This window comes from Electrophorus electricus, chromosome 18, assembly GCF_041902795.1.
Source record: "Electrophorus electricus isolate QZ-2024a chromosome 18, ASM4190279v1, whole genome shotgun sequence".
Lineage (NCBI taxonomy): Eukaryota > Metazoa > Chordata > Actinopteri > Gymnotiformes > Gymnotidae > Electrophorus > Electrophorus electricus.
This window is the reverse complement of record NC_137514.1, coordinates 14586802-14611640: the sequence shown is the minus strand read 5'-3', so window position 1 is coordinate 14611640 and position 24839 is coordinate 14586802. Positions and strand designations below refer to the sequence as shown.

General features: G+C 44.7%; 1 non-coding gene and 2 pseudogenes across 1 annotated transcript; all 3 read left to right on the top strand.

Moving 5' to 3' along the window:
• Window positions 1-525: 525 nt before the first annotated feature.
• On the top strand, window positions 526-734 carry LOC145652239 (U2 spliceosomal RNA; annotated as a pseudogene).
• Window positions 735-1136: 402 nt separating this feature from the next.
• LOC145652256 (U5 spliceosomal RNA) lies at window positions 1137-1252 on the top strand. The gene has a single exon (XR_014118441.1). It is a non-coding gene; the product is annotated as a U5 spliceosomal RNA (small nuclear RNA).
• Window positions 1253-1452: 200 nt separating this feature from the next.
• LOC145652250 (U2 spliceosomal RNA) lies at window positions 1453-1631 on the top strand (annotated as a pseudogene).
• The last annotated feature ends 23208 nt before the right edge of the window (window positions 1632-24839 follow it).

Sequence of the window (24839 nt, the reverse complement as noted above, 5' to 3'; positions counted from 1 at the left end):
AGACTGTGAAGGCCCCGGCAGTGGTCCGGAAAAGGACGAGGGCCAGCTGGAGGATCCCCGGAGAGGATTCACGAGTGGTGAAGGCGAAGAGGGCTGGTAAGGGTGAGGCGGCGCCCAAAGGCCCCCTGACCTTTACCCCCGGGTCTGATAGTATGGGGAGTTTTCCGTCTCCCTCCCCCCTGGTCATAGATTTTGACTTTGTGGGGGATGGGGGGGGGAGTGCCCAGGAGCCCGGGAAACGCATGGACGTTTTTTTGGACAATTCGGGTTTCCGTGAATTTGCGGGCCTGGGGGATAAATGGGAGGGGGGTACTTGTTTTAATAATTATAAATGATTGTTTTATTCAGGTGTGCGCACAGTAGAGAGACCCGCATGTGATTGTTTTATTTAGCAAAAGGCCGAGAAGTGATTTTATTGTTATTAATTGATGATTGTGTATTTTTAAAAGTTTTATGTATTGTGGATTTGATGTACATTTGCATGCAGGACATTGTTCGATGGTTGTGTAATGAGATGTATTTTGAATTGTGTTTGATGCATGTAAATGAATGGTGTTCAATAAAGGAAAAAAAAAAAAAAATCTGTTCTTATCAGTTTAATATCTGATACGTCCCCTATACGGGGACTTCATATTAAACGGATTTTTAGAACAGGGAGGCGAAACAGGGGCTTGCCCCGTTCGCCCCACGCATCGGCCTGGTATTGCAGTGCCTCCGGGAACGGTGCACCTTCTTAATCCTGCGTCAAAGAAAGAGAACGCAAGTAGAACGGGACGGACGGACCCCTTTCCGCGGTTTTGCGGTTTTCCCGCCTTTTTTGTTCTTTTTTTTTTTTTTTTTTTTGGTGCACATTTTCTTTTCAAATACTGTGTGTGTGTGTGTGTGTGTGTGTGTGTGTGTGTGTGTGTGTGTGTGTTTTTCTCTATCTCTCTCTCGCCTTTAGGCTGCTGCTGCTGCTGCTGCTGCTGCTGCTCCACCACCAGCACCACCACCACCACCACCACCACCCCTCCCTCCATCGGATGCCTCCAGCTAGCGTAGATAGCCTTAGCCTTCCAGGCTCCGCCTCCTCCTACCGCGAACAAACTCGCTAGGCTTTGGTCAGACGTAGTCGGGTTCCCGGGCGTTTGCGGCCATGTCTCTGGTTTCTCTTCATTCCCGCATAAATCTTTCGCCTTTTACTAAAGATTTCCGTGGAGAGGAATATCGAAGAGTCCAATTGATTTTTTGAAAGCTTTGCTGTTGCAGAGCTGCACGCAACACACGTTGTCAAAGTTCAATGAGAGAGAGTGGAAGTAGAGAGCAGCCCAGCCCAGCACAGCACAGAGCAGCTCCTGGTGGGTGGGGTCCGTCCCTTCCGTCGGTTCGGGCACACTTTCGTCTGCCCGCGCGCCACGGTGCAACCCACCGCGCCCGTCGGGCCGGTCCTCCGGCCGGCGCGTTCTTCGGGTTATCGCTTCTCGGCCTTTTGGCTAAGATCAAGTGTAGTATCTGTTCTTATCAGTTGGATTTTACTACGGATTTACACGGATTTTACGCTGGAGAGAATTGCTGCGCTTGGGCTTTTTTATAGCTTTTAGCGAGACCAAGGGTGATCCTAGGTGCAGTTTCGGGAGGCTTGTCCTCCGTTACCGCATGTGATCCCTTGGCCTCTTTTATTGTTTTATTTGATTTATTAGAATTTTAGGGTGTTTTTTAATTTTATTTTAAGCCCCAGCTCATCCCATCGACAGGAGGACGCCGTACTCAACTCGGCCAGCAGAGGGAGGACCTCCCAGGACCAGAGAGACTGCCGGCGTGGGGGACCAGGCGCTTCCTCGGCTCCAGGACCGGCCAGAAATGGCCACAGCCGACGCAGGGATGGCTCCTCGCAGCACGGCGCAGGCTGCTGAGGCCCCGGCCAAGACCCCGACCACCGGCGGGGCCTCCCTGGCGGAGCCGGGCCTGAGGGCAGGCAGCGGCCTGCTCAATACGGCCCGGTTCCGCTGGAGGGACCCGCAGGATGGGACCTGCTTTACGGAGCGGGTCCTATTCATACGGGAGGTCCTGTTCGGTGGGTTCGGGCTCAACCCCGGGGCACTCATATGCGCTCAGCGCAATGGTGCCCAAAAGTTTTTTGATGTAACTTTTGCGAGTGACGCCATCTATAGGAGGGTCCTGGAGCTGGGGGATGGGATGGGTGGCCATCCGGTCGGGAAGAACTTTGTTCTTGAGCCCTTGTGGGACGGTGACCGGCGGATGGTCACCATACACTTTTTCAACCCCCACGTTTCGGCGGCCGAGGTCCGGAGATTTCTGTCAATGTATGGGGAGGTCCTCCCAAGCGAGAGGATGGTAAGGGATGAGCTGGGGATATGGAACGGGCGCCGCCAGTTTTTTATGAAGTTCGGAAGGAACAGCGAGGGACAGGAGAGGTACCCCCCCGCATATTTTACGTATGCGGGGAATCGGGGGTACCTGTTCTTCAGGGGGCAGCCTGCCTTCTGCAGGGGGTGCCAGCAATACGGACATCTGGCCGAGGGGTGTCAGGACTACTTCTGTAGGAATTGCCTGGGGCCGGGCCATCAGGCAAAAGACTGCAAGAACCCCCGCCGGTGTAAGGCTTGCGGGGGGGAGGGACATTTGGCGCGCTCCTGCCCCGGACAGGTACGCTCCTATGCCACGGTGCTGGCAGGGGGTGGGAGTGCGGCCCTGAAGCCCAGTAATCCCGGGGGGGAGGGACTGGTGATAAATAAGGAAGATCCCCCCCCGGGAGACATCGAGGAGAACATTACCCCCCCTGCTGCCCATGGGACACCATCATCATCGGCGGGGGAGGAGGATCCGGCCCCGGGCCAGACCCCTCGGTCCAAAGGGGCACCCCCTGCTCCTCCTGGCAAGGCCAAGAGGAAGAGGGAGCGGGCCTTGCAGGAGCAGGATAAAAGGATGAAGGCGGGCTCCTCCTTAATGGCGGCGCCGTTTGAGGAGTCCCTCCGACCCACAGACCCCTCCCTGCTTGCCAAGCCGGGTGGCCCGGACGAGAACACACTTTCGCCACCCTTGCATTATGGCGGCAGGGAGGGGTCTCCGAACGAGACTCCCTATATTGGGGATATTGGAGATAAAGTGGAGGGGGGGGACTCCTCGGTTTTAGATTCTTAGGGTTTTTTTTACTGTTTTAACGAGCCGACTCTTTCTCTCTTCTTTTATTATGGCAGATTTTACTATTTTAACAACGAATGTCAGAGGACTGCGAAACGCAGAAAAGAGAGCAGCTGTATTCCAGTGTTTGGCATCGTCCCCTTCAGCAATCTGTTGTTTGCAAGAGGTTCACCTGAGGGATCGGAGGGACGAGGCTTTGTTCGCTCATCAGTGGAAGAAAGGTAAAGCCTACTGGAGCGTGGGTGGCGTCCACTCTTCGGGGGTTGGGATCCTGTTGGGGGATCCCACCTTCGAGAAGGTGAGCTCTTTTGACATCGTGCCGGGAAGGGCGATGGGGGTGGATGCCACCTGGAGAGGCCAACACCTTCGGGTACTTTGTGCCTACGCTCCGGTAGAGGCCTCGTCCCGAATCGCTTTTTTGGATGCACTGGTCCCGTCCTGTGTCACAAATAGACACCTTTTTTTGGCAGGTGATTTTAATATTTTCTTGGAAGGGAGAGCGGATGTCAGCCGGAAGCATTTTCAGAAGCTGCTCAGCGATTTCCGTCTCACTGACGCTTTTAAAAAGTGCAACCCCAGAGATCCGGGCCACACCTGGCATAACAGTCGAGGGGCAATAAGCCGTTTAGATTATATCTTGGCGTCACCCTCCGTGACTTTTAAAACAGCCTCCTTGACCCCACGCTGGTACTCTGACCATTTGGTGTTGGAGGCCAGTGCTTCCATTAACGCGCCTGCAGTGGGCAGGGGTTATTGGAAGCTTAACGTGCAGGTCTTGGAGGAAGCAGAGTTCCAATCTCTGTACCGAGACCACTTTGCAGCCTGGCGAGGCTGTAAGGATGGTTATGTCTCTCCCGCGGCATGGTGGGAGCACGTGAAAGAGTGGACCCGTGCTCTGATAACCCACTATTGCCGCCGGCGCAAGGCCGAAAGGCTGGGTCGAGTCCGGGATGTGGAGAGGCAATTAAAAAGAGAATACGTTGCTCGGAATAACGGAGGGGAGCTGGACCTCGTTAGAGTGCAGGCCCTTAAAGACGAACTCAGGGTTCTGCACGAGAGGTCCGCGGCAGCCCTCCTGTTTCATGCCAGGTTGCAGCTAGTTGAAGAGGATGAGCGCTGCACCGCGTCTTTTTTTCAAAGGGTCCGACAGGCTCGTGAAGAGCGATGTTTCACATCGCTCAGAGACTCGGAAGGCCACACCTGTTCGGACCCGGCCCGGATGATGGAGGTTGCACAAGAATTTTATAATAAACTTTTTAATAAGCGAACCACGGATTTTGATGTAGGGGAGCAGTTTATAAAACATCTTAAGGTTTGCCTTCCGAGCACCGCCCGGGACAGCTTAGAGGCCCCCTTTACTCTGGCAGAGTTAACGGGGGTACTTGGCAAAATGAACCGGCGTAAGGTCCCTGGCCTGGATGGACTCCCTGTGGAGTTTTACTCCACATTCTGGGATGTCCTAGGGCCGGAGATCGTGGAGGTAGCCGAGGACGTGCACCGGCAGGGTTTGCTCACTGAGAGCATGCGGTCCGGGGCACTCTCCTTATTGTATAAGAAGGGCGATCCTACGGATCTCGCTAATTGGAGGCCCCTGACCATGCTTTGCGTAGACGTAAAAATCTTCGCAAAGGCCCTGACCGAACGACTGAAAAAAGCCATGTCACTCTTGGTTCACGGCGACCAGACCTGCGGGGTCCCAGGGAGATCGGCTACCTGGAACCTCCATTTGATCAGGGATGCCATCTCCTGGGTAGAGGACAGAAATGTCCCTCTGGCGCTGGTGAGCTTAGACCAGGAGAAGGCGTTCGACCGGGTGGACCACCGCTTCCTGGAGAGGGTGTTGATTAAGCTAGGGTTCGGGCCCTTTTTCATGAGGTGGTTTCAGACATTGTACGCTGGGGTGGGAAGCCGTGTCTCCATCAACGGTCACCTCAGCGAACTGGTCCCGCAAGTGAGTGGAGTGAGACAGGGGTGTCCTCTTTCTCCCCTGCTCTACGCGCTCTATATAGAGCCACTTGCGGCCGCCATAAGGGCCCACCCGGAAATAGACGGTCTCCCCCTCCCGGGGGGCGGAGGTGCTGTGGTAAAGCTGGCCCAGTATGCGGACGACACTACGTTGTTCGTGTGCTCGGACCAGTCGCTCAGGCACGCCTTGGACATGGTGCGGTCGTTCGGAGAAGCTTCCGGTGCCGCATTAAACCTCGGCAAGTCGGTTGCCAAGTACTTCGGCTGCTGGAGGCACAGGAGGGACATCGCTGGTGGGCTTGCCCTCAGTGATGGACCCCTGAAGATATTGGGGGTCCACTTCACTTCTGAAGGGGCTGCCCGGGTAAACTGGGCAGAGCGATTAGCTCTTGCCCGGAAAAAGTTGGGGCTGTGGAAGTCCAGGTCCCTGTCCTTCCTAGGGAAGGTACTAGCATTGAAGGCCGATGTGCTTCCCTCACTGCTCTACTTGGCTCATGTATACCCAATGCCCCGCTCGATGCGGCGGGGCTTGACAAAGGACGTTTTTAATCTCGTCTGGGGGGGCAAGTATGAGTATGTGAGGAGGGAAGTTATGTACCTGGGAAAGGACAAGGGTGGGAGGGATGTCCCTGACTTCCCTCTCAAGTTGGACTGCCTGTTCTTTGCGCAGCTCTGTGCACGGTTAGCTGCTCCCCTCGAGCACCCCCATCAGTATTTTATTCGGTTGTGGCTGTCCTGGCCATTACGTAAGGTTGTACGCACGTGGTCTAACTCCGGCCCCAAGGCTGAGACGCTGCCGGAGCACTTTGACCATATGGTACGGTGGAGCAAGTCGCTTCCGGCGGGTCTGCGGCCCGAGTCCCTTGCCAAGCACAGGTTACTGTACAAGACTGTGCTTGAGGCACGGGGGACTCGCGCAGTTGTGGGCCTGGAGGAGGACACATGGTCCAGAGTACAACCCAAAGGTTTAGACAACCGGCTGCAGGACCTGAATTGGCGCTGCATACATGGGAAGTTGCCAGTCAGGGATGTCCTGTACAGGCACGGGCTCACCAGGCACCCTCGCTGCCCAAGGCCCAACTGTGCCGAGGAGGAAACTCTTCGGCATGTGTTTTGGGACTGTGGGTATGCGCGGGATGTCTGGGGCAAAGTAGCCGACCTGTGCAGGACATTAGACCCGCAGTTTCAGTTGACCTATAATAAGGTCATATGGGGGTGGCCCCAGGATACCAGGCCACCCTTCGCGCCCCGGATGTGGGAGCTGGTAAGCATTACCAAAAAACATCTTTGGAATGCGAGGACCAGCCTCATCCGAAAAGGGACGCGCCTGGACACCTGGGGGTTGATGCAAAAAGTGCGTGGTGATTTAAGATTCAGGATGGAGCATGACGTCATCCGGTGGGGCTACCACGCGGCGAAGGAGAGGTGGAAGGGCCTCTTCGAGCTGTAGGCCCCCCGGCGTCTACATAGGGTTTTAGTTCCAAACGGTTTTTATATTTAGCTGGGACTCTGCTCCATCCGGTGGTCCCAACGGACCACCGTGTTTTATTGGTTTTTAGCCACCATGGTAGCTTAGATAGATTAAAACTTTGTATTAGATAGAATTGTATGTCTGTTTTAACTAATAAGTGTGTGTTTTTGTTTGGTTTTTTGTATACGAAAAGCACTTTACTAACAAAATTAACATTGTTTTAAGCACTTATTGTTTTAGAGTGGGTTTTTATTGTTGTGTGTTTTACCCTGTTTTAACTAACATTAGGCATACGTTTTAACTTAGACATTGTTTTAGTTCTACCATGGTGGCACCTTAGTCTTTTAGGTCTGTCTGTCTTTTATTGAGCGGCCGTTTTAACAGTTTTAGTTGTTTTACTCGGTTGCCCAGGCGCAGCCGGGCCGAGGAGCGATCTTTTATGGACATTTTACCATGGACTTTTTTATACGGACTTTTATGTATATGCCCCCCGTGTAATTGGTACACGGGGGGTCGTGGTATTTTAATGTCCTACTTTCTTAAAATTGTTGAATTTTAATGTATGTTGTATTTTATTACTGATGATGTATTTTATATTGTAATGATTTATTGAATTTAATAAATCTAAAAAAAAAAAAAAAAAATCTGTTCTTATCAGTTTGGGGTCCACTTCACTTCTGAAGGGGCTGCCCGGGTAAACTGGGCAGAGCGATTAGCTCTTGCCCGGAAAAAGTTGGGGCTGTGGAAGTCCAGGTCCCTGTCCTTCCTAGGGAAGGTACTAGCATTGAAGGCCGATGTGCTTCCCTCACTGCTCTACTTGGCTCATGTATACCCAATGCCCCGCTCGATGCGGCGGGGCTTGACAAAGGACGTTTTTAATCTCGTCTGGGGGGGCAAGTATGAGTATGTGAGGAGGGAAGTTATGTACCTGGGAAAGGACAAGGGTGGGAGGGAGGTCCCTGACTTCCCTCTCAAGTTGGACTGCCTGTTCTTTGCACAGCTCTGTGCACGGTTAGCTGCTCCCCTCGAGCACCCCCATCAGTATTTTATTCGGTTGTGGCTGTCCTGGCCATTACGTAAGGTTGTGCGCACGTGGTCTAACTCCGGCCCCAAGGCTGAGACGCTGCCGGGGCACTTTGACCATATGGTACGGTGGAGCAAGTCGCTTCCGGCGGGTCTGCGGCCCGAGTCCCTTGCCAAGCACAGGTTACTGTACAAGACTGTGCTTGAGGCACGGGGGACTCGCGCAGTTGTGGGCCTGGAGGAGGACACATGGTCCAGAGGACAGCCCAAAGGTCTAGACAACCGGCTGCAGGACCTGAATTGGCGCTGCATACATGGGAAGTTGCCAGTCAGGGATGTCCTGTACAGGCACGGGCTCACCAGGCACCCTCGCTGCCCAAGGCCCAACTGTGCCGAGGAGGAAACTCTTCGGCATGTGTTTTGGGACTGTGGGTATGCGCGGGATGTCTGGGGTAAAGTAGCCGACCTGTGCAGGACATTAGACCCGCAGTTTCAGTTGACCTATAATAAGGTCACATGGGGGTGGCCCCAGGATACCAGGCCATCCTTCGCGCCCCGGATGTGGGAGCTGGTGAGCATCACCAAAAAACATCTTTGGAATGCGAGGACCAGCCTCATCCGAAAAGGGACGCGCCTGGATACCTGGGGGTTGATACAAAAGGTACGTGGTGATTTGAGATTTGAGATTTGGGTCCCAGCCCAAGCCCCTCGGCCGTTGGAGGCACCCCCTGCACCTCTTAACAGCAAGGCCAAGCGCAAGAGGGAAAGGGCATTAGAGACCCAGACAAGAGGATGAAGGCGGGCTCCCCCTCAACGGCGGCGCCTGCTAAGGAGCCCCCCCAGGCTCCAGACTCCTCCCTGGCCCCCAAAGCAGAAGATTACAGCAGACTGGTGGAGGAGGACACTCCACCACCACCGGCGATGTATGGGGGCAGGGAGGGGTCACATAATGAGACTCCCTTTTTAGAGTAAACAGTGGACAATGTGGAGGGGGAACTCCTCCTTTTTTTAGTTGATTTTGAGTGTTTTACTGTTTTAACAAGCCTTCTCTTTTCGATTGTTTTAGTTTTTACTATTTTAACATCTAACGTCAGAGGGCTGCAGAATACGGTAAAAAGGGCAGCGGTGTTCAAGAACTTGGCATCGTCCCCTTCAGCACTCTATTGTATGCAGGAGCTTCACCTGAGGGTCCAGAGGGACGAGGCTCTGTTCTCCCAGCAATAGACTAAAGGTAAAGCCTACTGGAGTGTTTGTGGCATCCACTCTTCTGGCGTGGGAATCCTGTTGGGGGACCACGCCTTTGAGAAGGTAAGACCCTTCATCGTGCCAGGGAGGGCGAGGGGGGTGGACGTCACTTGGAGAGGTCAACACCTGAGGGCAATTTGTGCCTATGCTCCTGTAGAGGCCCCGTCCCAAATTGCTTTTTGATGCACTGGCCCCGTCCTGTGTGTCAGGAATAGACACCTTTTTATAGCAGATTTTCTCTTTCTTTAGAAGGGTGAGTGGATGTCAAACCTAGGATCATAATGGAAGGGTCGAGAGTCTGCAGAGGCCCGTATTGGATGAAGTCAATAAGGAAATCAAAAACTGGTTAGCAGCTCATGATGTGTACACCCTCCATAAGGTTCAATTTAAAAGGGGTCACTAAAATCTAAATAATTCTAGGTCACCATGCAAAAGCATGGATTCTACATGACTCTACCGAGTAATGCCTCCAAAAGACATTTACCCCGATAAGACTTCATGCTTAACAACCAAAATTTGTGAATTCTATAGATTTGTTGGGGACTTGGTAGGTCACTCGTACAGGAGGTGCAATATTCTCATACTTGGTACTCACTGAAGGAGCTGGATATAGAAAGTGTCTTATTAATCCCCACACAAGGAGAAAGTAATGTGATAACCTTGGCTCAAAAAGACATGTATATTATAGTATAGAACACCTGTTTAAGGAAATTAAGCCTATTAAAAAAATTAGCTCTTGCCCAAAAAATAGAATACCAAGCCATGAAAAACAAAATTCATCTGATGACTACCAAACCCTATCCACTTTGGCCTCAAGGAAACCTTTCACGTATTCTTTGGCTGCATCAAAAACGTTTTGTACATGAAGAACCAGAGGCACCCTTCCCTGCCAACATTCACACGGGGTTTTACACCATCAGAGAGTAGGAAAGTGTTTGTTCCTTTTCTGAGGTGCACATAACTGGGAAGAACAATCAAGGTAAATGTATGGGTCTTGGCTCGGTGGTATACTAAAAGCACCATTTTGGAAGGCTGTAGTCATATATATTATACTTTGCAGGGAGTGGTAGTTTTAAACAGTCTTGTATGCACCAATATTAATGATGTACAGGTGAGTTCAATACTCCAGTGATGCTGGTCTGCTTAAGTGTCTGATTGGTGGAGTTGTTTCCAGGGAGAACAGGTTGCTGGTGTTGCCAGATACCCTAGCAGACTACATTGTGACAGTGAAGCAGTAGAACATACTTCTTCCTTTTGAACAACTCTTCTGATGGATTACTACATCTTCATTCATTTCCAGTTCTACCAGTAAGGTGCGCTTGAACCCAGGTCAGCTAGGTGACACCAACAGCCTACTGGGTGAGTAACCACACTAACAATGGTGGGCCCATGTGCAGAACAATTAGATCTTGGATCAGGTAAAACAAAAGGAAAAAACTAACCACACCAAGTGTGGAAAAAGGATGCCACAGAAAGAAATGGCAACCCTGATGCACTGGGCAAAACCAAATTAAAACTTCCCAAACAAAACCAGAAAACAGGGAGGAACTTGAATGGCTAAGGGAAGCCTCAGGAGAAAGACAGACTCAAGAGGGGAAAACTGGAGATAGGAGATGTGTAAAAACACAAACGCCCTCATAGACAAGAAGTGAGGTGTAGCACAATGGCTCACAGACCTCAATACCTGAAGTTACCAGCTAGGAGCTTGGCTCAAAACTTTAGCAAAGACCCAGCAGTGCGTGACTGCGTCACTGGGCTTATATAAACTCTAACCCAGCTGTTGGGTGTTAAACCTGATTAGTGGTATGATTGACTCGAGGCCTCCCTCTGGTGGCTGGAGGGGGCCTTGGCCTGGTGCCAACCCTTACACTATCGATCTTTTTTTTTTTGGAATTGGTGTTTTTTTTATTTTTCTCTTCCTTTTTCCCCGATTGTTCAGCCACCATTTCCTCCTCCTCTTGCTCCTCCTCCACGAATCTTTCAAATCCTTCTGTGTTCTTCTGCCTTCTGAGTATTTAAATGTAATGAATAGAATTTATTTGCTGCTGAGGTGTCATGGCACATGAAGTCTGCCATAATTTCCCTTTCCTTGGGTCCCAGGGCATTCCTAGCCTGCAATGAAGAAACAAAAAAATAATTCAGGCCATTGGCATAAATGACACACTGTGCGATACTTACATGGGTGGCAATGGAGCTCCTAATATCTGTGAAATTTGGTTTTCCTGGCAGCTGCATCCTCTTCCAAGCATCTTGCAAGTGTTTGGGGTGGAATTGGAAAATACATATTTCAAAATTGTTGCTCCCAATAACCTTAATTGCAAATATTTCGACATCCACCCTAACTGCTCAGCTGTGAGGCGGAGCTGAGGAACACTGAAAGCTTAATTTGTTTTGTGGGACTCTACCTCTTTAAATGAAAATGGACAAAAACACAAACAATACATAACATATTAGAACCTATAAGGAAGAAATGATGATCTGCAGTATCAAAAGTAAATCACTGCAGAACTATGAGTAATGTTCTAATAGAATTAGGGCAAATAACAAATGTTTACATTTATGAGGTAGGTGTCTTATTGCTGGACATGTTTTGTCAGCATGACCACCTCCACCTTGAGATTTTGAAATACCCTCAATCTATGCCCATATATGTACGAGAGGAAGGCTGTGATGTAGCCATATCACAACCTCTGTGTTTTTATGGACCATTTTTGGGACAGGTTCTCTGTGGGAGGAAAAAGGCAAACAAAAACAACATGAGAATGAAACTTGACACTGTCCCACTTGCAGTATATTTCACATAACTAAAATAGACTAACAGGTTTCTTTAACCTCCTTATACACCAATGCCCCCTAGCGGGCCAGCAGGCAGACCCAAACTGGCATACTCAAATAAATTACTTAACATCAAATATTCTTAAAGTACAGTACATTTATCAACATAACATTTCATAGGACTAATGCAAGTACCTGACCAATTGTCAGCTGTCTACATGCATCTGTTTGCCAGAAATTGCATGCTGAAGACACCGTGCTTTTTGGGTAAAATTTCCACAAAAATGTGCCTGCCCTTTAAAACATTCTTCCGGTATAAGAGAAGTTTAGATTTTGTCATAGAAAATTAAATTACCATCAAAACAACTGCGTGACACATTTAAATGGTATACAAAGTTTTTCTTTTGGTTCAGTTCCTTTGTTACAAACCCAAACTACGCAAGCCTTTGGTTTACTGAAAATGCATGCTACTGACGTAAAAGTGTTCCTGAATAGAGCATTAGACCCCTTTTTCTATTTTATATTGATTTTTATTGGCCATTGCAGGGCCCTTGTCTTGGAGTGACAGCAATTCTCTGTCACTCCAGGGGAGGTAGGGTGACTAGCATTTACTTTCAGGTGTTTCCAAGTGTTTCTAGGGCAAGCGGCATGATTGGCAGTTGTTTCATCAAATAGAGGAGGCTTAGACAAAAACGGAGACCTCTCGGTTGCCTTATTTAGTCATCCCTTTAATGTTTAAAGATCTGCGCACTGTGTACTGTCAGTGCTTCAGTGTTGATAGCATAGTGCATCAGTTTGGCGCTGTTTGGTGAAACTTGTACAACCATAAGAATGATTTGATGATTTTGTGTCTACGTTTGGACATCATGGAAAGGAAGAGGCTTATTTTAGCTGAAGTTTATGTGGAGTTGTTTGGGTGCTGCTAGCATGGACTAGCTTGACTGCTAGCATAGACTAGCTTCGATGTTTGCATAGCAAATCACGGGATGTTTCCATTCACTGCTGGAAAAATTCGTAATCCTGCTACATATCCTAAGCATAAATGAGAAAGTATACTATTTCTTTCCAGTATTACAGCATTTACAGTATTTTCTCCAGCATTTACAGTATTAACTACAGTATTTTCCCCTAATGATGCCAACAATGACGCTATGAAGCTAATATTGTTGTGGAACTTACTAAAGTTAGTACAAATATACACTTTGTGGGATTTGGCCCCATTCCTATATACTGCCATTGGACACATGTATGTGCAAAGGCATTGCGAGCTTATCTGGGATCCCAAAAGGCGATAGGTTAAGTGATTGTCCGGACAGCCTTTACTAACGTTTACTGACCCAATTACCACGGCCAATATACAGGTTTTGGGACTCACTAGGGGTGCTTCAGCGCTTTCTTGACCCTCATCCCACCCTACACCCTACTTCCACACACTCAGTGACATACTTCTATTGGGATTTTCATCCCATTTGCACTATATTTGACACACTCACCTTCTATGTATGGGTATTGAATGTCTGCTTCGAACTTAGAGAGCCACACTTTTAAAGAATCATTAAATAAAACATGTTTCAACTGTTTAAATAACAAATCAATCAGGCTGAAATACTTTTGCAGCTGAAACCAGTTGCTACATCCAAAGTTCATTACTGAATCTCTCCTGATATCCGCTCCAGGTTCATGACATTTATGGCCATGAATCACTGAGAAACAAATGTCTACAGCTGTCAACTCAATCAAATCAAGCAATAAACTATTTTGACGGTTAGTGAATACCATTTCTCTCTCGTAGGTCAGTTAACATATGTTCCTGTTGTGAAAGATAGTCAGGAGGTGTTGCTTCTCCCACTTCTGGGAAGTGTCTGATCCTGGTATGATGTGTCATTGTTGGCTAAACACAAATGATAACAGCTTTAGAAATTGAGTGGGGAAAAAAAGGATTATTTTCAGTAAATAGTTAGAATTCTTTATCAGACCACTCACATGATGGGGGAGGCACTCTTAAATCAGCCTCCCAGGCGAACAGACTCAACTCCTCATCCCCGTCGTCTGAACCATCTTAGAAAGTTTTTTTGATTCAATTATTCTAGTATAAATGTGATTATTAATCATGCTTTTGAAATTATACTTACATGGTGATCATGGCATACATCTTAGTTGTTGAACAGCTTGAATAAGCCTAGAGTTATTTAGACATATGTTATAAGCCACAGTGAAAAAATTGTGAGCTCCGTCGGGGTGCTCGATGAGTAGTGGATGATGGCAGAGGGATTCACCCCTTATGCCTCTGTGTGACAAATTAAAGCACTGTATAAACCTTTAGACAAAAAGCAGTCTTTTAACATATGTTAGGTGTGCTCTAGAATGGATTACCTTGCATCAACTCATTCAGTATATGGACTGTTTCATCATCCTTATATCTGCTGATAAAAAATAACAAAAAATTTAAATGATAAATACATAAAATTAAAACATATGAAAGTTCACAAATAAGAAATTACATTGGTCAGCAATTCTCTCCACAGATTCAAGGAACTTGTGAACGTCTGACCCTATGGAAATACGTAGAACAGAATTATAGACCGTGAGCAGAAATGATCCTCATGATGGTATCCTTTATACCAAAATACATTGATGTTACATCATTTATTTCTTAATTTAAGTAAATAGAATCTTCTACTTCAAAGTTAAAGTTTTTCTATTTAGCTAGCCATGAGAATAAGAATAGCTATCGATCAAAAGAGTTTCAGTCAATCAAAATGTTTCACGTACTGTAAAACACAATATAGTAATATTACATAATCATCAAAATGGAGACAATATTCTTTCCTAGCTAGCTCACAAAAAGAATAGTTATGATAACTTGTACATAATATGTAATCAATGTTTGATCAAATAAAATTAAATTACACAACCGGTAGAGATATCCAGTTGACTCATTTATAAAATACCTTCATGAAAGAACATTACTATTTTCCCCCTAGTTTAGCTGACCAACAATCATTTTCTAATATGATTAATAATTTTCAGATCTTGACAGCGCAGGGCTTGTAGGTTTTATCTAGACCTGAAATTAATTACTATGGTAGGCCCCAAGGAGTTAAATCATACAACGCACGGTAAAGTATTTCAACCATTAGTTAAATAAATAGCTAAATACATGTCAGCCTTTTTAGTAACTTAGACTAACATAAGTTATAACATGAATGGATAAATAGAATGTAACTGATGATAACGGTTGAACCATGTCCATGTTTGTTTGGAGGTCTTGGGAAAGGTTTTCAGATGTATCGCTTACAATTATGGCTGTGAACTAAACGAGTGAGGTACCATAAAACATGGCTGTAAGAAAGAAAGGTCGATGGGAAAAGAGATGGTTTTTGGATAAAAGCTGTAAATTACAATCCACCCCTTCCCAACACTTCTCTCAGATGTGGAATGCACTGAAAAGGGTTAAGGGCCCAACATGTGATAATGGACAAGAACCTAGTGTGATAACACATTTGGTTAGGGATCCCAGAAAAAATAAATAAATAGAAACTTTATGATGTTTTGAGAAAAGTTTGCTTACTGCCCTGATTGGGTACACATGGCAGATAAGGAGTGAGGAGGTGTGAGAGTGCAAGAGAGAGAGAGCGAGAGTGTCAATGACCCCTGACTGCAGAGTATGTGTCAGAGAGGATACTGAACAGACAGAGAAAGTGGAGAAACAATGGTGTAGTATGAGGCTGAAAAAACCATGTTAATATTTTTCAATTAATAAACCTTTGAAATTTGGTGAAAATGAGTTGTTGCAGATTTCTATTTATTCAGTGTGGAGTGGGATACTGATATACTGTCAAACATTGTATGTATATATATATATATATATATATATATATATATATATATATATATATATATATATATATATATATATATAAAGCATTCTAAATTGTACATATAAAATGACAAATTATATGCATACATAAAAATTTATAAATATATACATTTCAGTGGTCAAATATATTGCAAATGGGATGAAAATCCCAATTCAAATATATGTCATTTATTGTGTCAAATATACTGCAAATGGGATGAAAATCCTAATTCAAGTATATTTCAGTGGTGTGTCAAATACTGCAAATGGGATGAAAATCCTAATTCAAGTATATTTCAGTGGTGTGTCAAATACTGCAAATGGGATGAAAATCCTAATTCCAATATATGTCATTTAGTGTGTAAAATATACTTGAAATGGGATGAAAATCCCAGTTCAAAATCCCAGTTCAAGTATATTTCATTGAGTGTATCAAATATACTGAAAATACCAGTTCAAGTATAATTGGACCTCTGCCACTCTGTGGTGAAATGTCAAATTGCAAAAAAATACATTTTTGGTTTTTAGCGCCCCCCACAGACAGGCTAGAAGTACTGCACCGCATCTGACCGAGTCGCAGTGACCCACAGAGCGCCTCCAACATGCCGCCCAGTACGGGGAAAATCGGGGGGGGGGGCAGATGAAGCATATTATATATGAATTGGGACATTTGGGCACTATCTAGGTTTTTGGACACTCTGGAGAAGTCTAGGATACCTACTGGAAAACACTGTGTAGATATTTAGTCATTTCATGTATATGCTTCAAACTGTTCAATTTATTACACAAGACCCTGTTGAATCAGAAAATACAGAGTATGAGTGAAAATCAATCTCCATCATCAATAGACACATACACCAAAAAAATCAAAGGTGGTTTTTTTTTTGCAATTTCTTCTGTATTAGATGAGCTCAAATGGAACCTAAATGATGGACAAATAAGACTGGATGTGAATGGATGATTAATTCCAAGTGTCTACTTCAATTTGAATCATGAATGATCATTGTGCTTTGTGTACAATTTCAGATACCTAATGTTAAAGTGAACAATTACAAATCATTCAAAAATTATCTTAAAACTGCTGGTGCATAAAGGAGTTAATATAGTATAGCACACACACACACCAAGGATGAAGTTTACTTGAATTGGACATCATCCCACCTATGGTATATTTTCCATCCCATTTGCAGATTATTTGACACAACTAAAATATATTTCAATTGGGATCCCACTTGCAATATATTCGACAACGTTAAAATATACTTGAATTTGACACCATCCCACATGCAGTGTATGTGACAAAACTAAAATATACTTTGATTGGGATCCCACGGGCAATATATTTGACATAATTCAAAAATACTTGAAGTGGGACTCTCAGAAAGTAGAAGTGCATATGTTGGGGGTTGGCCTATGCCCACCTTTTAACCTAGACACTTCAAACTTGGGATACTTTATCTCACTTAGGTCTAGTATCTAGCTAGCATGTTTTGGACACCTATGTTGTGTTCAGGGCCCTGAAATGTAGGTTAGGCCTCTCCTATTCATATGCATTGACTATGAGAGCTTATGTTACGAGTTGGTGTAAGTACACCTTTTAACCTAGAGACTTCAAACTAGGGCTACTTCAACTCACTTAGGTCTAGTATCTAGCTAGCGAGTTTGGGGCTCCTATATTACACCGCTGGGGGTCACGAGACTTCATGGGTGGGATGTACGAGGCCTAATGGATGACATATTCAAGCAGTGTCCCCGTAGATCATCAGAAACAGGGTGTCCAAAACTAGTATATGAGATATGAATGGAAATATACTTGGAGTGCGATGTTTACAAACAGTGTTTAGGGAGGGGCCCAGACTTTGTTGTGTCGATGGGTGGCTCATCTGGGTGCCCCAAATAACATATTGGAAGGCTGAGTTGCCACAAATTAGGGAAAACTACTTCCTATTCCATAAACTCTATGGGTCTGGCAGTTTAATGTGTTGTCTCTGGAGCCTCCCTTACCCTGCCAGTGAAGGCATGTGACCCTAAAAGTAAGGGAAAGCTACTTCCTGTTCCTTAACATCTAGGTGTCAGGCACTTCCATTTTTGTCCTCAAGGGGCGCCACTGAGTGAATGGCTGTGTTTTGGGGCCAATTGGGCCTTCCTTGACCTTTTTCCTTCCTTGACATTTTGATTAAGTCTGATTAAGAGAGACTGATTAAGTCTCTCAGTCTGATTAAGAGAGACCCAGATGTACAGAGTGGCCCTCTTTTTGCCATGATATCTTGTACCAAAGCTGAGATCTGACACTCCCACTTCAAGTCTATTTTAATTATTATTTGAATGATGGCAGATATACTGCATGTGGGATGGTCCATTAACCTTAACTTCCTTAAAAATGTGTTATTTTTAACTCATCATTCAATTACTTAATTTTATGTGACATGACAAACAATATTTCAAAACTCAAATTTAAGTAAAGATCGATGCCAAATGCTTCAGTGGCATATTGACAAACTATCTAACAAGATAGCTTGCAAGCAAGGAAGCTACATAGTTAGCTAGTTTGGTCAGAGGATGTGTTACACTGTCAGGACTAACTTGACTAGTTTAAAGGGCATTAGCTGAATTAGACAGACATTTAGGTTAACTAGCTAACTCTTGGCAAATAAATAAGCAGTGACCACTAAACTCAATAATACATGCTTTTAAATAGCTGAACTAAAACAAAAAAACAAAAACAAAAACAAAATTATATATATATATATATATATATATATATATATATATATATATATATATATATGTATATATATATATATATATATATAGAAGACTCCCTGGCCGAACAGCCATACAGTTAACTAACTATCTAGCTTTCTAATGCGTTTACTTCCGCACACACATTAGAGCGCTAACTAGCAAATAGACAATGACAATTACACAATCATATATTCAAATGAGAATGATTATAATTAAGAAATAACTAATCTGATCTGAAAAGCTATTCCTTTAGGAAACCATGAGATAGATTGTGTAGCTACCTATCTTAGCTAGCTACATTAACTATATTATTTAAGTTAGCTAGCTAGTGTTCAGCTAGCTAGTAGACTAAATGTTTGCCCCATTGCATGGAACATTTCAGCATTAATATTGAAAATAATAGTTTGTCATTTTTCTTATAAACAAACAGTGGTGATTACAAAAATGGTATTTGCTATTCATGCTGCAGTTAGTTAGTTATGCCACAGTCAGCTAGCTAAGTTGCAAAGAAATATTATAAAGTCTACGTAAAAATATAGGTAAATAGAATGCTATATGCCCTGCTTAGGATATGAGAAGAAAAGTTAATGAACAGCATTTTTTGACTTTCTTCTTTTTCATCAATTACCATTATATCAATCTGCTTCACATTTTATAAACTTTGAATGTTGTTTGTTGCTAGATTTTATTTAGTATTTTTGCTTCCTCTTTTAGCTAGCCATCTTTTATCATTCCCTACATCTACTAATTTAGTGGTGCATTATCCTCTAGCAAGATTTAATTTAGCAAGCACAAATGTTAATTTAATTCAGATTTACTGATAATCTGATCTTTACACTTTACAATGACATTTTTGTTTCATAACCACAAATTTGGCATTAAATAAATAAATAACACAAATAGAGAACTTTCTAAAGCCACTCTGTGCTCATGAATCAATCTGTCATACTGGAAACATACTTGGTATGTTTTATTTTGTAATGACACTCTATAGGAGCACTTGCTATAGCACATTGTCCTGTAGACAAAACAAGGGACAGTAGTAATTCACCTGTGTTTCCTTATTGCAATTTTGGCAAATAACTTGTCAGTACTTACAATGGAAAGTTTTTAATACTTGAAGTTGTGGATAAATTTAATGTCATCTAATAGGGTTTTCAATACATGCCTCTATTACAGCAAACTAATAACCAAAACCCAGTGTAAATGGGGAAGGCAGTAGTGTGGTAGTCCAACCCAGTCTTATAAAGATCAATATCAATATCAGAATTCCGTAAAATAAAGCACATGAGAAGGAAGATTGTGAGGGCCCCTGAGAAAGGCCCTTAACCCCTCTTTGCAGCAGGGGTGGCATATTATGGCTGACCCTGCACTTTGACCCCAGCTCACATACAAGGTGAGATATGCAAAGACTGGATTTCTTTGTACTGTATATGTATATATCACAAATAATCTAAACCATCTGGTCACTGCCTCTGGCACAAATTTTCCCTTTATTTCAGGGCCCATCATTTATTTATTATAGGTGATACATAAGAGGCTCTATTTCTGCAGACACAGCAAAACACAGAAATAAACAATTTCATCAATTTATTCATGGCAGTCATGTCATTTCAAAATATATTTTCCTTGAAACATTATTATTGTTCATTGTGATGAGATTGAAATGAATATGTACATAATTGTAACTATGTACTAATTATATGAATTATTGTTGAACAAAATATGCAGCCAAGTGAAGACCTTAAAATATAGCATATTGACCAGACATTTCATGTAGTTGCATAGCTGAAAGAAATGGAAAAGTCCGTTTTTTCATGTGGAGCCTCATAATTACATTTCAGGGTTAAGGCACAGTGCAAGACTGTGGATGTTGAAAGGGAAAACTAAGAAGAATCTGGTTATTGCTTCCCAATATTGCCATAAAAGCCAAAAAAAATATTTACACTTTGTAATGTACATGAAATTCTTAATGGAAACATACATTGTTTAAAATGATAAAATGCTAATAAATAGTCACTTGCAGTTTGGGTCTCAAGCAACTAGAGGGAGGCCAAGCGCTGCCAATTAGTAATCAATGGAATCACCAACAGGTGATCTCTGTGTATATAAGGGCTTCACAAAGGCCAGGTTTCCCAAAAATGTTTGGGTTAGGGATATGCTTTTACAAGTAACGTAAAAGTAGGGAGGGGGGGGGGGTGTTGTTTAGTTCTTTTTAATTTTCTCTACTTCTGTTATAGGGAATACATTTTATTTTACCATTGTTGGTCACTATTCTCTGTGGTGTAGTGACTGCAGTTCTTTTTTTTTTTTTTCTTCTTCTTCTTTTTTTTCCCCAATTCCCATTTGTTTATTTCAAGCACAAATGTTTTACTCCTGTAAAACTGTTTTGTCCAGTTGGGTTTGGTGCTTAACTCTGCCTGTTCCTGTAAACCTTTTCTGACTAACCATTTACCTTTTTTTTCTTGCTTGTATTTTTCTACGTGCAATTGGGTCCATCTCCTGGTGTGCTATAACCATGAGAAACTTCAGTGTGGAAATCTTTTAATATTTTTCTGGGGATGTTGACCCACTACAGCACTGTTATTTTGTTAGGTGTGATGCCATTGCATTGAAAATGAGCTTCTAATTTGCTGTTTGATGAATTCTAATCACTGTGTTGACTAGTTGGTGGTGGTGGTGGTGGTGGTGGTCATTGATTTTGATAGTTGACCACAATTTATCCAAGGTGGCTGTATTTCACCCAAAGCATTAATGTAAAGTCTATCTAGGTCAAAAATTATGCTTGTACAGTTACATTGCACAGTGAAATTCTTACTTTATACAGCAGTAAGATGAACCTAAACAAATCAAATTGATTGATTTATATAGTGCTTCTTACAACTGATACCACAAAGCAGCTTTATAAATCGCCAAGTCTGCAGTTTGCAAGCAAGGGTTAGTGGCAAAGTAAAAACTCTCTAGAACATGAGGAAGAAACCTGGAGAGGAGCCAAGACCCAAAGGGGGGTGCCCATCCTCTTCGTCTGGCTGACAAATCATCACAATAGTAACAAGTTTAAGGGAAAAATAAGAAATTAATGTGTACTCCAGTTTTCTATAGGTCCTAGTCTTGTCCTTATGGTGTGCACATGACCAAAACCCAGCCAACCTTACCATAACTCTCAATACCTGTGGACCCCCAGATTTTCCATTATCTAAGATGGAAGTAGTTAATAATGCCTGACTGTACATGGCTTTTAATATAAATATTGAAATATTCAATATTTATATTAAACACTTGCGGGAAGATTATTCCATAGTATAGGAAAGGGCTCTGCCCTCTGTGGTAAATTTTCTTATTCTCTGTGTTAATAAAGAGGCTGCACCTTTTGATCTAAGCAGATGTGGTGAATAATAATGCACTAGGAGTTCTCCAAGATACTGGGAGCCAAGACCATTCAGTGCTTTGTAGGTTATTAGAACATTACATAATCCCTAAAAATCTTATTGGGAGCCTGTGTAGAATAGCTAAAATGGGAGTGATCAAAATTTGTAGTTCTAGTAAGAACTCTGGTTGCTGCATTTGAACTAACTGGAGCTTGTTTAGGCAATTAATGGTACAGCCAGCTAGTGAGGCATTAGAGTAGTCCAATTTTGAAGTGATAAATGCATGGACTAGCTTTTCTGCATCAAGTGAGGAGAGCATGTTCCTAAAGTAGAGAAAGGTGATCCCAGAAATATTATTTAGATTAGTTTTAAACAAGAGACTGGGCTCCATATCGCCACAATCTTTATCTGTTAGAGAAGATCTGATGGGGAGATCATTTGAGGTTCATTGAATAACTAGAGAGCAAGGACCTGGCAGTTCCTGGGCCTAATAGAAGGATGTCTGTTTTATCAAGATTGGGAACGAGTTCCTCAATGTCCAGTGTGGGATGTGAAGCTCCACTGGAGTGTAGGCACATATTACCCTTAGGTGTTGGCCTCTCCAGGTGGTGTCAATCCCCATTGCCCTCCCTTGTAAAATAGTGAAGGGACTTACCCTCTCGAAGTTCAAGTTCAAGTTCGGTTTATTCGTCACATACATAGTCATACACAGTATAACACGCAGTGAAATGGTGGAGAGTGCGCTGTCCAAACTGAGGAAGATAACCAGGGGTGCATAGAGAAAAAAATATATATATGCAGATAAATATATATATTCTATGTATGTACAAAAATATATTAACAATGTATGTACAACATATGTATATTATGATTATATACACAATGTACAATGTATATGGTTGGGTATATATGTACACAATCTACAGAATGTACAGATCCATTTTGTATAATACCATATCTACAGTTGTTGTGTAACAGGGTAATTGAGTATAAATCTAAATCTATATATACAGATGTACAGATATACAGTTATGTTACGTGGTGGTGGTGGTCCCCACAGTTTATCAGTTTCCCTGATTCAGGGCCCGAATGGCCTGTGGGAAGAAGCTCCTCTTCAGCCTCTCTGTCTTGGCCCTCAGGGAGCGGAAGCGCCTCCCTGACCTCAACAGAGAGAAGAGTCTATTGTTGGGATGGGTGGGGTCCTTCACAATTTTCCTGGCCTTGGTCTGGCACCGCTTGTAGTAGGTGGTCTGCAGGTCAGGAAGTTCCGAGTGAGTGATGCGCTCTGCTGAACGCACTACCCTTTGGAGTGCTTGTCTGTCCTGCTTGGTGCTATTCCCAAACCAGACTGTGATGTTCCCCGTGAGGATGCTCTCGATAGTGCAGGTGTAGAAGTTCCGCAGTACCTTGGAGGGCAGTCTGAAGTCCCTTAGGCGTCTGAGGTGGTAAAGACGCTGACGAGCCTTCTTTGCCAGGGAGTTGGTATGGCGGGACCAGGACAGGTCCTGCGAGATGTGAACACCAAGGTACCTGAAACTATCTACTCTCTCCACCGTGGTTCCACTGATCCTCACAGGTTGGTAGTGCCGCTCCTGCTTCTTGCTGCAATCCACGATCAGCTCCTTTGTCTTACTGACGTTTAGGAGGAGATTATTTTCCTGGCGCCAGTTTTCCAGGTTTTTAATCTCCTACAGGTAGGCCCTCTCGTCGTTGTCCGAGATCAGACCCACGACAACGGTGTCATCAGCAAACTTGACAATGATGGTGGAGCTGGAAGTGGCTGTGTAGTCGTAGGTGTACAGTGAGTAGAGCAGGGGGCTTAGGACACAACCCTGAGGAGCTCCAGTGCTGAGGGTGAGGGTGGATGAGGCGCAGTTGCCCACCCGACTGATTGTGGTCTGTCTGTTAGGAAGTTGGAGATCCAGTCGCACAGGGATGAATGCAGTCCTAGATCTCCCAACTTAGTAGTGAGTAGGGAGGGGATGATGGTGTTGAATGCTGAACTGTAGTCGACAAATAGCATTTTAACATAATTTCCCCTCCCTTCGTCCAGGTGAGTCAGTCTAGTGTGGAGTAGATGTGCAATCGCATTGTCAGTGGAGCAGTTGTGGCGGTATGCAAACTGCAGTGGGTCCATGGAGGCTGGCAGTGAAGATGTGATGAAGTCTCTGACTAGCTTTTCAAAGCACTTCATCACAACTGATGTGAGGGCGACAGGGCGGTAGTCATTGAGGTCGGAGGAGCGTCGAGGTTTCTTCAGGACAGGGGACGATGGTGGACCGCTTGAAGCTGGACGGGACAATACCGAGCGTCAGGGAGAGATTGAAGATGTCGGTGAATACCGGGGCTAGCTGATCTGTGCAGGCTTTGAGGACCCTCCCGCAGATACCGTCTGGTCCCATCACCTTCCTGGTATTCACCCTTTTAAACACTCTCCTCACGTCACTCTCCGTGATGATGAGAGGGCGCTGTTCTATGGTGGGCCCCGCGCATGTGCCGTTGGCTGCGCCGATAGGCACTAGCGCCGTTAGCATTGGTGCTGTTAGCACTAGCACCATTAGCATTTGTGCTGCTAGCATTAGCGCTGCTAGATGTAGCCTCGAAGCGAGCAAAGAATGTATTCAGCTCGTTCGCCAGAGACTCATCCGCACTCATCAGTCCGGAGGGTGGGCTCCTGTAGTCCGTGATCATCCGTAGTCCCTGCCACAGGGATCTAGAGCCACTAGAACTGTGTCTCTAGTTTCTTCCCATAGCGCCGCTTCGCCTCCCTCACCGCCCTGCGCACTCCGTATGCTGCGGGCTTGTACTCGTCCATGTTCCCGCTGATGATCCCCGCATTGTAGGCAGCAGTTCGAGAGTTCAGAGCCTCGCGGATGGTTCTGTCCACCCAGGGCTTCTGGTTGGAGAACTTCTTGATGGTGATTCTTGGGATCGTGTCATCCACCAGTTTCCCAATAAATCCTACTACTGCCTCCGTAAACTCGCTGACATCATCAGTGCTGCGCCGGAACATGTCCCAGTCCGCGTCATCCAGAGCGTCCTGCAGAGCGGCCACCGATTGGTCTGTCCAGCGCGCGACCTCCCTCTGAACCGGAGCTTCCCGTTTCAGCTGTTGTTTATATTTTGGTAGGAGGAAGATTGTGGCGTGGTCCGACTTACCAAACGGTGGATGAGCTAGTGCCTTGTAACTGTCCTTGTATGGCGTGTAGCAGCGGTCTAGTGTCCTATTTCCCCTGGTGGGGACGGT